Source organism: Aythya ferina (assembly GCF_964211825.1).
Source record: "Aythya ferina genome assembly, chromosome: Z".
Taxonomy (NCBI): domain Eukaryota; kingdom Metazoa; phylum Chordata; class Aves; order Anseriformes; family Anatidae; genus Aythya; species Aythya ferina.
Genome location: NC_140299.1, coordinates 44,642,322 through 44,653,659, shown reverse-complemented (window position 1 = coordinate 44,653,659; position 11,338 = coordinate 44,642,322). Strand labels below are relative to the sequence as shown.

General features: G+C 41.3%; 1 long non-coding RNA gene across 1 annotated transcript; it reads right to left on the bottom strand.

Annotated features, from left to right (window-relative positions):
- Nucleotides 1–1,660: 1,660 nt before the first annotated feature.
- LOC311427580 lies at nt 1,661–9,975 on the bottom strand. Its single transcript, XR_014687439.1, has 3 exons — nt 9,845–9,975; nt 3,660–3,763; nt 1,661–2,633 (listed from the first exon to the last, which is right to left on the bottom strand). It is a non-coding gene; the product is annotated as an uncharacterized lncRNA (long non-coding RNA).
- Between the last annotated feature and the right edge of the window lie 1,363 nt (nt 9,976–11,338).

Sequence of the window (11,338 nt, the reverse complement as noted above, 5' to 3'; positions counted from 1 at the left end):
TGAAGTTTAGCAAGAGCAAGTGCTGGATTCTGCGCTTGGGAAGGGACAACCCTGAGTGTATGTACAGGCTGGGAGATGCGAGGCTGGAGAGCAGCGCCACAGAAAGGGATCTGGGGGTTTTGGTCGACAGCAAGCTGAACATGAGCCAGCAGTGTGCCCTGGAAGCCAAGAGGGCCAGCCGTAACCTGGGGAGCCCACGGCACTGCCAGCTGGGCAGGGACTTGATTGTCCTGCTCTATTCTGCGCTGGTGTGGCCTCACATTGAGTACTGTGTGCAGTTTTGGACACCACAGTGTAAGAAGGACGTGAAACTCTTAGAGAGTGTCCAAAAGAGGATAACAAAGATGGTGAAGGGTCTGGAGGGGAAGACGTATGAGGAGCAGCTGAGGTCCCTTGGTTTGTCCAGCCCCAAGCAGAGCAGGCTGAGGGGAGGCCTCATGGCGGCCTGCGGCTCCCTCACGAGGGGAGCGGAGGGGCAGGCGCTGAGCTCTGCTCTCTGGGGACAGCGACAGGACCCGAGGGGACGGCATGGAGCTGGGACAGGGGAGGGTCAGGCTGGGGGTTAGGAAAAGGGTCTGCACCCAGAGGGGGGTTGGGCACTGGGACAGGCTCCCCAGGGCAGTGGTCACAGCACCCAGCCTGCTGGAGTTCAAGAAGCATTTGGACAATGCTTGCAGACATCTCAGGTCTGATTTTTGGGTGGTCCTGTGCAGAATGAGGATTTGGACTCAATGGTCCTTGTGGGTCCTTTCCAACTCAGGACATTCTATGTTTCTATTAAATTAGTTTCGGTTGAGGTCCAGCAAGCCAACCTCGCTCCAGGTGGAAAACTGCTAATAGGATGGTAATGGAGATACCATGAGACGAGATATTTCAACTCTGAGGCCATTAGAACTGGAGATAATGGGCTAGGATAGAGCTGAGGATCTGGAGGATGTATGCTGCTGGTGTTGCATAAAGTCTACAGATGAGCTGGAACAGTAACTCAGGCCTCCAAAAGCACCAAGATGCCTGCTACGCAGTCAAGTTACAGAAAAGCACACTGAAACATTAGAAAACTGTGCGCTTAATATTGAAGAAAGCTACAACATTCCCTGAAAGCAGTTACTGCTTATAAAACTTTATCAACTCTCAGCAGAAAACACTCAGCCTTTCTGTTTAGTGTTTTTCTCAGATTTAATACATGTATCCTGAAAGAAATAAAAAGGTGGAGTTTGGGAACGAAGCAGAGAATACAGCAAATGCAAGAAGAGAAGCACAAAGCAGAAAAAGCCAAGGAAAATATGCTTCTTTCTGGGGATTTCAAAGTCATGGTCCATTTGTTTGTTTGTTTACTTACACAATACAGTTACGCTTCTCACTGACCAGGACAGGACTTATGAGAAGAACCCTCAGCATTTAGGAGCTTTTAAATTACAAATAAAAGTTATACATAAAAATGCTGTATTCTCTTTTCTGCATTTCTTTCTCTCACACCCTTCTGGCACATTTTCCTCAGAGCTTCTCACTTCAGTGGCTGAGAGGTGTTTATTGCCAGGATCTTCTACCCTTATTTCTTCAAGCAGAAGAAACATACCTTACACCTATTGCCCAGACAGAAAGAAAATCATGGAAGTGAAAAAAGTGTTTCCAAAGAGCTACAAAGCCTCGCTACTTAAAAGCCTTGCAAAATAGAAACAAATTACCTGGCAAGAAAGATTGAAGAGCAGGCTGTAATGCTTAAAATCCCTGTGTTACTGCTTCAGCCCATGTATAAGTTATCCCTCTAGAGGCCAGCAAAGTATCAAAAAACAGTTACTGTGAACTAGACCATAATACCACTGTAGAACCAACTCTTACCCAAATTATTAACATTTAAAACTTCTTCCAGCTGTCCAAAGGCTGCCTTTTGTACTCAGACTGAACTGTCTCACAATTATAGTAAATATAAAAAGCATGCCATAGTATTATCTTTATCGTGATCTAAATTCTGTGGAGTCATAGATGTTAGAAATACAGAATACTCACTAAAAAAGATATATTACCCTCATTCATATGGGAAGATTTGCTCAGTTAAGAAGCATGTTTGAGATTACTGCATACCTAGGAAAAACCGTGTGTATTGTGGATAGAGCCAGGAATAGGACTCTGCTGTACTCTGGCATTGATTTGCTGTCTCTGAACTTTGTGCCTTAGTTTTACTATTTGTAAAATAGATAGTGTAATAGTTAAAATGCACAGTGGACGTGGGAGAAACATGTCCTGCCTCACAGAAGTGATACAAAGATTAATTACTGTAATCAATACACAGAATAGCCTCAATAAAAAGTGCAATGGGAATGCAAAGCAATGTGAGATTTGGCAAAAGAAACAGGTATGCTCATGCCTTAGTTTTCAGGAAGTACATTTTCTTCTAACCAGCATGCTGATCTAACGCTTTCATTTAGAGTGGGTTTTACTTAAAGGCTTGTTCTTGCAGCCCTCACACAGCCACATTCCCACAGAAGTTTGCTTGAGGAAGGCCTTGAGATTCAGCTTTGTATGTTTTGTCTTGGTGCCAGGAAATATTATCCTCTTAATTAGCAGGTCCATTTCTTTGATAAGTGTTCAAGTGGCTTCACTGCAATTTCATCTCTTCAGTTGTCATCCAGCACCTGGGAGGTAAGGAAAAAGGAAGCAAGCACTGAATTTTTCCATCCTTTCTAAAAAGTGATATTTCTGGGACACTGTTCTTGGGTGGGTGGGCGGATGGATGGATGGATAGACAGACGGAAAAGGGAGTTTCCTTTATGGGATTCCAATAATTGGTATGTGGTTTACATTCCATTCATCTGAAGGTCTCTGATTTTAATCAGAAACAGGCTTGGGCTACTAAACTACCTCTAGTGTTCAAAACATGCCCTGCTTTCAGCTAGTGACTTTTCTCACATGCATCTTTTCTCTAACACCCACGGGCCCCAAAGAGTAATGTGGTCATTTACCACCAAGAACTCAGTGTCAGGTCCCATAATAGGAGCCAGTTCAGAGCCCTCTTCTAGGCAGAGGTTTTCTGATTGCTAGCTTCACAAGTAGAAGCACTTTATAGTGTGGTATTTGAAACTGGCATTGATTTCATTAAGAGTTGGGTTTTTTTCTTTGCTTTTCCTAGGCTCATCCAACTCTGGGAAAGCCTTGTCTGGACAGTGTCATGGAGGTCTGGCAGCAGCGCTTGGTCTTAGTAGCCAGACACTAATGCAGACAACTGCCGAGAAAAGTCCCATATTCGGCAGCTGGACTTGCTGTGCATTAAGCACAAATGAATGAGGGGCTAACACCTTGTCCAGAACTAGTCAGACTAAATAAACAACAACAGAAGATGAATTTCAGCTTTGGGGCTGGTGAAAATGTGGAGAACTTCAACATAACTGCTGTTATCCAAGGCCAGGGAAAACACGTAATGACTTTTATACCACACTGGTGTACTATTATTCAGAACTCTCTTTGGAGCATTTGTGATTGGCCTGCAGAAAAAAAATAAAACTTTCCTTCAATCCCACCTTTCCCCATCAGCTAAGCTGTCTATTTCTCTAGATTCATTTACCCTTAAGTTTTAATTAGATATGCCCCAACACTTCTTTTCTGTACCTACATTGACTAAGCACTCTAGATTGTAACTGCACACACTGTAAAGATTTCCATACCATCATCCTCGACTGTACAAAGTGCTTCATGTCTCCTCTCCTGTGCCCACTGTTTGGGCAGTCAACCAATGCAGTGGAAGATCTGATGCAGGATGCTAAACAGCCTAAGAAAAGAAGAAAAGGAATAAAAGTTCAGGCCTGTGGCAACCTGGGACCATCACAGGCTTTTTGTGTGTGCTGTTTACACACCTTTTGCCTCAGTTTCCCATTGGGGTGGAGACAACTGGGACAGATGCAAATCAGATATCAAACGGAAGGCTAAGCCCACCCTCTCCATCCCATGTTGCAAAATATGATGGGGGAGGTCAGCAGCACTGGGCTATGGCCACAGATAAGAACTGCACAGCATTGCCAGTGTTTTTCTGTCTCCCTGTATCCTGTGAAGACAACATGCAACATGGCTTTGGCATGCACTGGCATCAGTTTTTGGCATGCAACTAAGAATTGCTAATGTATTGAAGGAAGCAAAAGCATCAAGAACCTTTTTCTTCAGCCCTGTGCTTCAATAACCTCTTAACATTCATTTGTCCCCTGTTTATTCAGAAAGTGAGCCCCTTGGGACACTCTTGTTCAATGAATAATACAGTGAGACGCTGACACAGGTTACTAGCAGCCACTTAGCAAACCCTATCAGGCCAAGATTTAACATTGGCAGGTACGAAGTATTCAAACTTGCCCTTTGGGTTGCAAAGGTCTCAGAAAATCCTCCAACTATAACCCAACTATTTCCCCTCTCATGCCACAGTGAAACAGAACCTCCCTCCCTGGGCAAAGGCCTTTAGCCCTGTACTCTGCTCTGAGAGGTGTGGGTCTGTCCTGTGCTAATAAGGGCAAGATCATGCTATACACCTGTTGGAGGATGCCTTGATCAAATTACATTACCGTGCTTTACCCTGCATGGTCTTTCACAGATCCTGATCTCTCAGGCTCCAAGATCACTTTGAAAGAGATTCGTCCAGCTTGACTTAACTCAGACAGATAATGAAGTTAATCCTGTAAATACATGGGTCAGACAGTTGGGGCATTAGCTACACTGTTAATTTAGAGTAAATTTATCAAGATCAGTGTTAGTCTACTGGCCTGAAAACAATCTGCAGTACACAGCCCTGTTCTGGCTAAATAATTTCCATTTAGAAGAATAACAATGTTTTGTAAGACTCCCTGGTGTTGTCTTGTCATTTAGGTTTTTCCCACCCATGATTACTCATTTGCTTCATTAGTATCCTGACTGCTTTCTGGGTTTATTTTATTTTATTTTATTTTTTTTCTGCCATTAAATAAACCAAAAGTTATTTTGGATACTGAGATTTAACACTGAACTAGTATTTGCTGCAGTAACTCTTTGCTGCTGGACATCCATGGTTTTCCAGGTAGCACCGTTTGCTTTTGTTGGACACCAAAACAGCCTGATACAAGGTGTCTTTGGATTCATCTTTTCAAGCATGACTATATTGGGTCCACACCACATTTGATTAAGGGAAGGTGACATCCTGAATAAATCATGGCCAGCACACCCCAGGGGACTCCTAGCAGTACAGCCAGTTCATTTAATCATCCCGCTGTGCTCTCCCTGGACTGATCAGACAGCACCTTTACACATCAAGAACTATAATCCAGCCTTTAAAGTTAATTAAGGTGTGACTGCTTAAACTTCTGCATTTTTTTCCCCTTCTCTTCCCTTGGCTGGCCACAACTGTTCAAGTGTTGCTGAAGGTTATTATGTTTAAGTATTAAAAAATGCTTAGCTAAATAAGTTAGCTTATTTGGTTTTGCTGATAGTAGCAGTCCACCCACAGAGCCCTTTCAAATCTCTTCAGTGTTTTGGAAAGTGGATAAGGGACTTATTCAGTGACGTGCAAGTTTTGCCTGAGCCAGGAATGAAGCGTGCATTTCATGAAATGAGAAATAACCTCAGACCACACACACAGTGTAATTTCTGAACTCCAACTCATGCTCTCTTCCCCTCATCCCCACACACACATACACACACTCCTGCTAAAAAACAAGATGATGACTGACATCCCTAAATCCTTTAAGCATTCTTCTACAGCTAACGGCAGAGGGAGGTTTTCAGAGCTTAGGTGGCTCATTATTAGCAACAAGCTGATGAAAAAATGGATTACTACAGTATGTGCATACCATGCCAAAAAGAAATAGTGAAAAGCCTATGCCATCTAAACACAGCTTTCAAGAGGAGAAACTGCTGATGCAAACATCTTAAAGCTATTTTTACTGCATAGGGAGATGACAAGGAGCCCTCCCCACAATTTTGTTAAAGAATAATGTTGGTTCTGTCACTCCTTGTTTAGTTTAGCTAAAATCAGTGAGTGTTTCAAATATTATTTTCCATTATAATCCCATGAAGTAAAACAGACAGATAGAGTTTATTGCATACAAGAAAACCTCACATCCTTTCCTCTCCCAAGCACAGGAATTATGGTGTATGGTGAGAACAAACTACATGCAGAATAGGCAAAGGGCAAACTTTTCCACAGCTGTTACTCTAGTGCTAAAATATTATCTCCAGAGTTTAATTCCCCAGCGTCTTGAAGCAAAACAGTGCTCTTAACCACTGACACATTGGCCAAACCCTTGCTCAGGTCTCCTTAAATACGTCCCACATACTGATCCAAAAGTAGCAGTTTCATTGTGTTCGGCAGGTAAGGAGTTCTCATGCATGAGGATTGCATCATGGCTGCTGAGCTGCCCCCATAGGGCTTAAAGAGAGCAAAAGTGCCTACAGACTGACTTCTTCTTCTCATTACTTTATACCTAATCAGAAATACCAGGAACTGTCTCACCCACTGGTATCTGCTCTATCATGGTGACACTGCATAGCTGCTTATGCATACAAATTTATATCTGTACATGTATTTTAAGCACGGCTGTTACTCCCACCAACAGCTAAACTTGCTTAACACTTTCCATTATAGGACCTTGCTTTCAGTTGTTTATAACTTCGCCAAACTCTCAGTGCTCCAGCTGAAATTTTCCATGCTGGGTGTCTGCATCAGGCTGTTTTTTTTTTTTTCTTTTTTTTTTTTTTTTTTTTTTTCTGTTAAGTTTCATGTAAAATAGTACAGCTGTTCTGAATATGGGGTTAAAGGAGAGCAATCTCCTTTTTTCCCCATTCCCTCCCTACCCCTGAAAGCTATCGAGAAGCTATTTTGTCTGTATGCTTTTTAGAGAGATATGGAGGCTGGGAAAATGTGTTTCACTACTGTAAGGCATCAAATTGTCAGGGTCATGCCTGGTACTAGCTGACTGAAAATGTCCCAAACTTTGGCCAAGTTATAAATTTCTAAAAACTGTGCTTTGCCCATGCTCTATAGAGAGCAGCACCATTATTTTCTGTATATTCCTCTTCGACAGAAGGAGACCTTAACCTCATACATCTCCTCCATGTCCATCATCAGACCATGTGTGCATCCTTTCCACAGGCCAACTAAGAAGCATCCTCCCAGGTAGAAAAGGTTATACGGGGCAGTTTGGGACTTTTTATGCAGTTTCTAGTTCTGGCCCCCAGGAGTTGCTGTGGCACCAGATCTGAAAGCATAGAAATTCTGTTTATTACACCATCAGTATCCATTGATGGTACTCATGCAGTATACTTAAGGAAGCTGCTTAACTTGAGAACAAGCAAGAAAGAAATAAAAAAGCAGAGGAGACACGGAAGGACAGGTGCAGTGAGAAAGTAGAATAGTCAGGGCAGAATGATCCATTGTGTTTTAAATACATAATACAATCTCGCCAGACTGTAGAACAGAAACAATAATTCACAAATCCCAGCACTCCTTTGTTTTCAGTTAGTATCTGTGACATCTACTAGCATCTATATCCTTTCTTCCTCTAAGTGTTTGGTCCATAGAAGAGACTGCAACCTACTAGTTACTGCTATGAGCCATTCCAATTGGACAAATGTCAGAAATTGTGATTCTAAATGTTAATGATGATCCATGTGGGAATCACTCATGTTTGAATTGCTTTTCTTTTTGCTTTTTATTTTTTTCCTTAAAGTTTTCCAAAATCACAGCGTCAAAACCATGGCAGAAATATTAAGGCTACAAAAACAGTCAAAAGTTAGAAAATGCCAATGTTAAAACTGTTCATGAAAACTTCCATATATGTACCACAGCACAATCTTTAGCAGTATTCTCATTGATACTAACTTCTTTTTTCCCAGGCCATCGCCCTTTTTCTTTGCACAGAACAACATGATCCTGGAAATATGCCTTTATTTCTTTCCCTTTCAGATTTGCAATTCTTCTGTATAAAGAGTCCCAGAAGAAAGCCAAGAATGAAGAAATTCCAGTTTGCACCTCCAGTTCAGCTGCAGCCTCTCTGCGGCTGTGAAGAGGCCACAGCTGCACATTGGCTTCCATCTCAACTCATCCAAATTAAGCTACTGGTGACTATAATCTTTTCTAGCCCTCAGTTAATTCCTGGTTCCTACATGACCAAAACCAAAAGGTGAAACCAGACACATATCACAGACTTCATGTCTGTCATCCTGTAATCCTGCAAGGCTAAAAATGTTCAAGTCTAAAAAGCTCTCTGCAGTAGGTGGAACAGATTCACTGCAGCTTCCCAGCAATTCTGAACACTCGTTTCTTGCCTCTGAAAGACTGAAGCAACAGAAGAAAAGCTGGTGACATGCTTAAAACATAGTAACTAAATTAAAGAGGACTTTGTGTGTTTAAAACCCAGATACCCTGAGTTTAAGAAAAATAATGGTGCTACTCTCTATGAAACGTACATGGAACATGGACAAAACAGTTTTTAGAGCTTGGCCGAAATTAGGCAGGCTTTCAGAAGGCTGGTTCCGTGTACGACCCTGACAGCCTGATCTCTTATAGTAGGGAGACCCCTTTCCCAACCCTCAATATCCCTCCCAAAGCACGCGGACAAAATATTCCCTCCAGGTATAAAACTGTTAAATCACAAGTCATGTATTGTAATCCAGTAATTTGTAAAGTGCAACTACAAAACTGTGTGGGGCAGGCAGAGGCAAGAGGAGCTCATACAATTTCTGCATGTAGAAGGACTAAGGCAAGTTCAAATCTGCATCTACTGGGGGGGTGTAGATACCAAAGCACAAAAGAGATGTTCTAAGAAAGCAGCTTTCTCGGAGGTACGTAAATTATATTCCCAATTAGACCACAGTATGGATTTATTTTCGTTGTCATTGAATAATGAACCAGGACAACTCGGAACTGCTGTAACTTCCACCAGAGCCTTAATCACAGAGAGGCCAGCACTGCCTACAGTTGTGAGCATTTACTTCAAACAACATAAATATACATCTGGTATTTGTTTTTAAAGCAATTGGCATAGAATGATTTTCAGGGTGATACAGGAGATCATGTTTACATGAGCGTCCACTTGATGGAAACAACTTAGTATCAAACCATAGAGGAAGAAAATCCCTTTAGTATAAACAGTTCTAGTGAAGTAAAACACAGATTCATTCTGAGTTGAGCTGGTATTCATTTAGCATCTGAACTATCCATGCTGCTTTGCCATTGTCTTTAATGAGAGCAACGTTAGGGATTGCTAACGTTAATACCAAACATATTACCAATACTTAGCCATTGGTACATGTTACTATACACTGATGCAAATTCTAATGCAATTTTTCTCTGTGTATGCACTTTCAGAAAACGGTGCTTTAGTGCAGCAGGCCTGCCCATGTTCCAGTTTGTATAGATCACTATGTGCACAATCTCAGTTGAACACAAGGTCAGAATCTGACCACTTGATTCCATCCTCTCAACTCAAGCAAACACAAATAACTCTTAAGTATCATGCATATGGGGAATACCTACATCAAGTTACTTCTTTCATTTTGGAATAGTCTTCACTTGGTCTTTGGAAAAAATGCAATTTAGCCTTTTGGATGCCAATTCAACAAAGGTTAGGATGTCAGCTGAACAACTCTGAAGCCCACCAATCTGTGCAGACCCATTTTCCTCTTTTAGAATTAGTGTCTTCTGTGCACAATCATATACAAAATACAGGTTCAATTACTATCACAAGGATGATTCTATGGTCCACGCATGTTCTACAGCAAAAAGTGCGTAACATCTTAAATGTTCTGAATCTTTGTGTACCTCTCACTTGCACAATCTAGAAGTACAATTAATATCCCAGAAATTGAATGGTCTGAGTTACGTTGAGCCAGTTACCTGTTTTTTAGGTGCACTATTCAGGAAGGTAGATCCTGGTACGAAGTCTACTTAGATGGTCGTTACTTTTTTCCATAGGATGCACTGAATCAAGATGTATGGAATCGTGGAATGTACAAATGCAAGGAGAGCAAGTTTTCATAAGAATATTACCTCATTTGTTGCATAAGCTGGAAGGTATGCAGTGAATAAAATATGCAGGGCACTGCTGGAACAGGAAAAGACCTAATAGCAAAGGCAGTTAAATGCTTCCTTGGAAGAACAGAATCTTCTCCTTCTGCTGCAAAGATTCTCAAGCAAGTAACTTAAATAATCTTTCTCATACACCGTAACTGTATTCTCATCTTCGAAGTATCTAGTGATAATTTTTACATTATGATTATACTGTTAGCCATTTCTCTTCTCTAATAATTAATTATTATTAATTATTTCCTATTAATGCTGCTTTCACTCACTGTGCTCAGGCTATGGTGCTGGCGTTGGTCTGCCTTTCAGTGCTTGAAGTCATGACCCGCTAAAGCTGAGCAAATACATCCTTTCAAACTGCCTTTTTGTGTTCATGAAATGTTTGTATGCACACACGGACTTTTTAAAACACATTCATTATTGGAAATTATTCATTCTCCCTCCCCCAGACCGAAAAATGAAATGTGTGTACCACATGGCTATTCCCAAATCCAGTTATAAGCATAGCTCTAATTTGTAAAACATGCTTAAGATCCGAACTGCACTTACAAAACAGACCCAGGACACACACACTGTTTTTAAGTGGGTCTGGTGACAGTTTTGTAAACAGGTTGCTGACAGAGCTGCATTTGTTACTGCAGGCAGGGTCAGATTTCTTGCCATTTCACTGGCATCCTATTCCCCCACCCCCTGTCAAAGAATTCCCACCAAAGCCAAAGGGAACTATTGAAACCTTCTGTCGGGTCAGGGACCCAGAGCCAGAACCATCAGAACCCCATCAGCTACAAGAACAAGGAAACTCCAATAAGGAACAGGAGAGAAAAAAAAAAAAAAAAAAAAAAAAAAAAAAAAAAAGAACACAAAACAAACAAACAAAAAACCCATGCAAGCTGCTTTCAGCTGGAAACAGGGTCAAAAAAAAAAAAAAAAAAAAAAAAAAGACATCCTTCTCCTCTTGGCTGATTTAATCAGGTGATTTAATCAGGTTAATTGAGATCAGGTGATAACTGCCAAGAAGCCATTTCCTTACAATTGGAAGCTGTTAGAATCTCCCAGTAGTCTGTGCCTCACTGCAATCAAGCAGGAACCTGTGAGTGGAAGCTGCACAAATCTCACTCCACTGAAATCCTAAACACAGAATTCCCCAAAGCCTCCTTCATTTTCAAATCCAAACAAAATGATAGTCACAGATTTCCATTAAGAAAAAAGCTGTTTACTTTTAACATTTGAAGGATATGCCTTCAAAATGTCATCCTTTTTGAATTAGTTTACCTTTTTAAAATCATACACACATCTTATTCATGACAA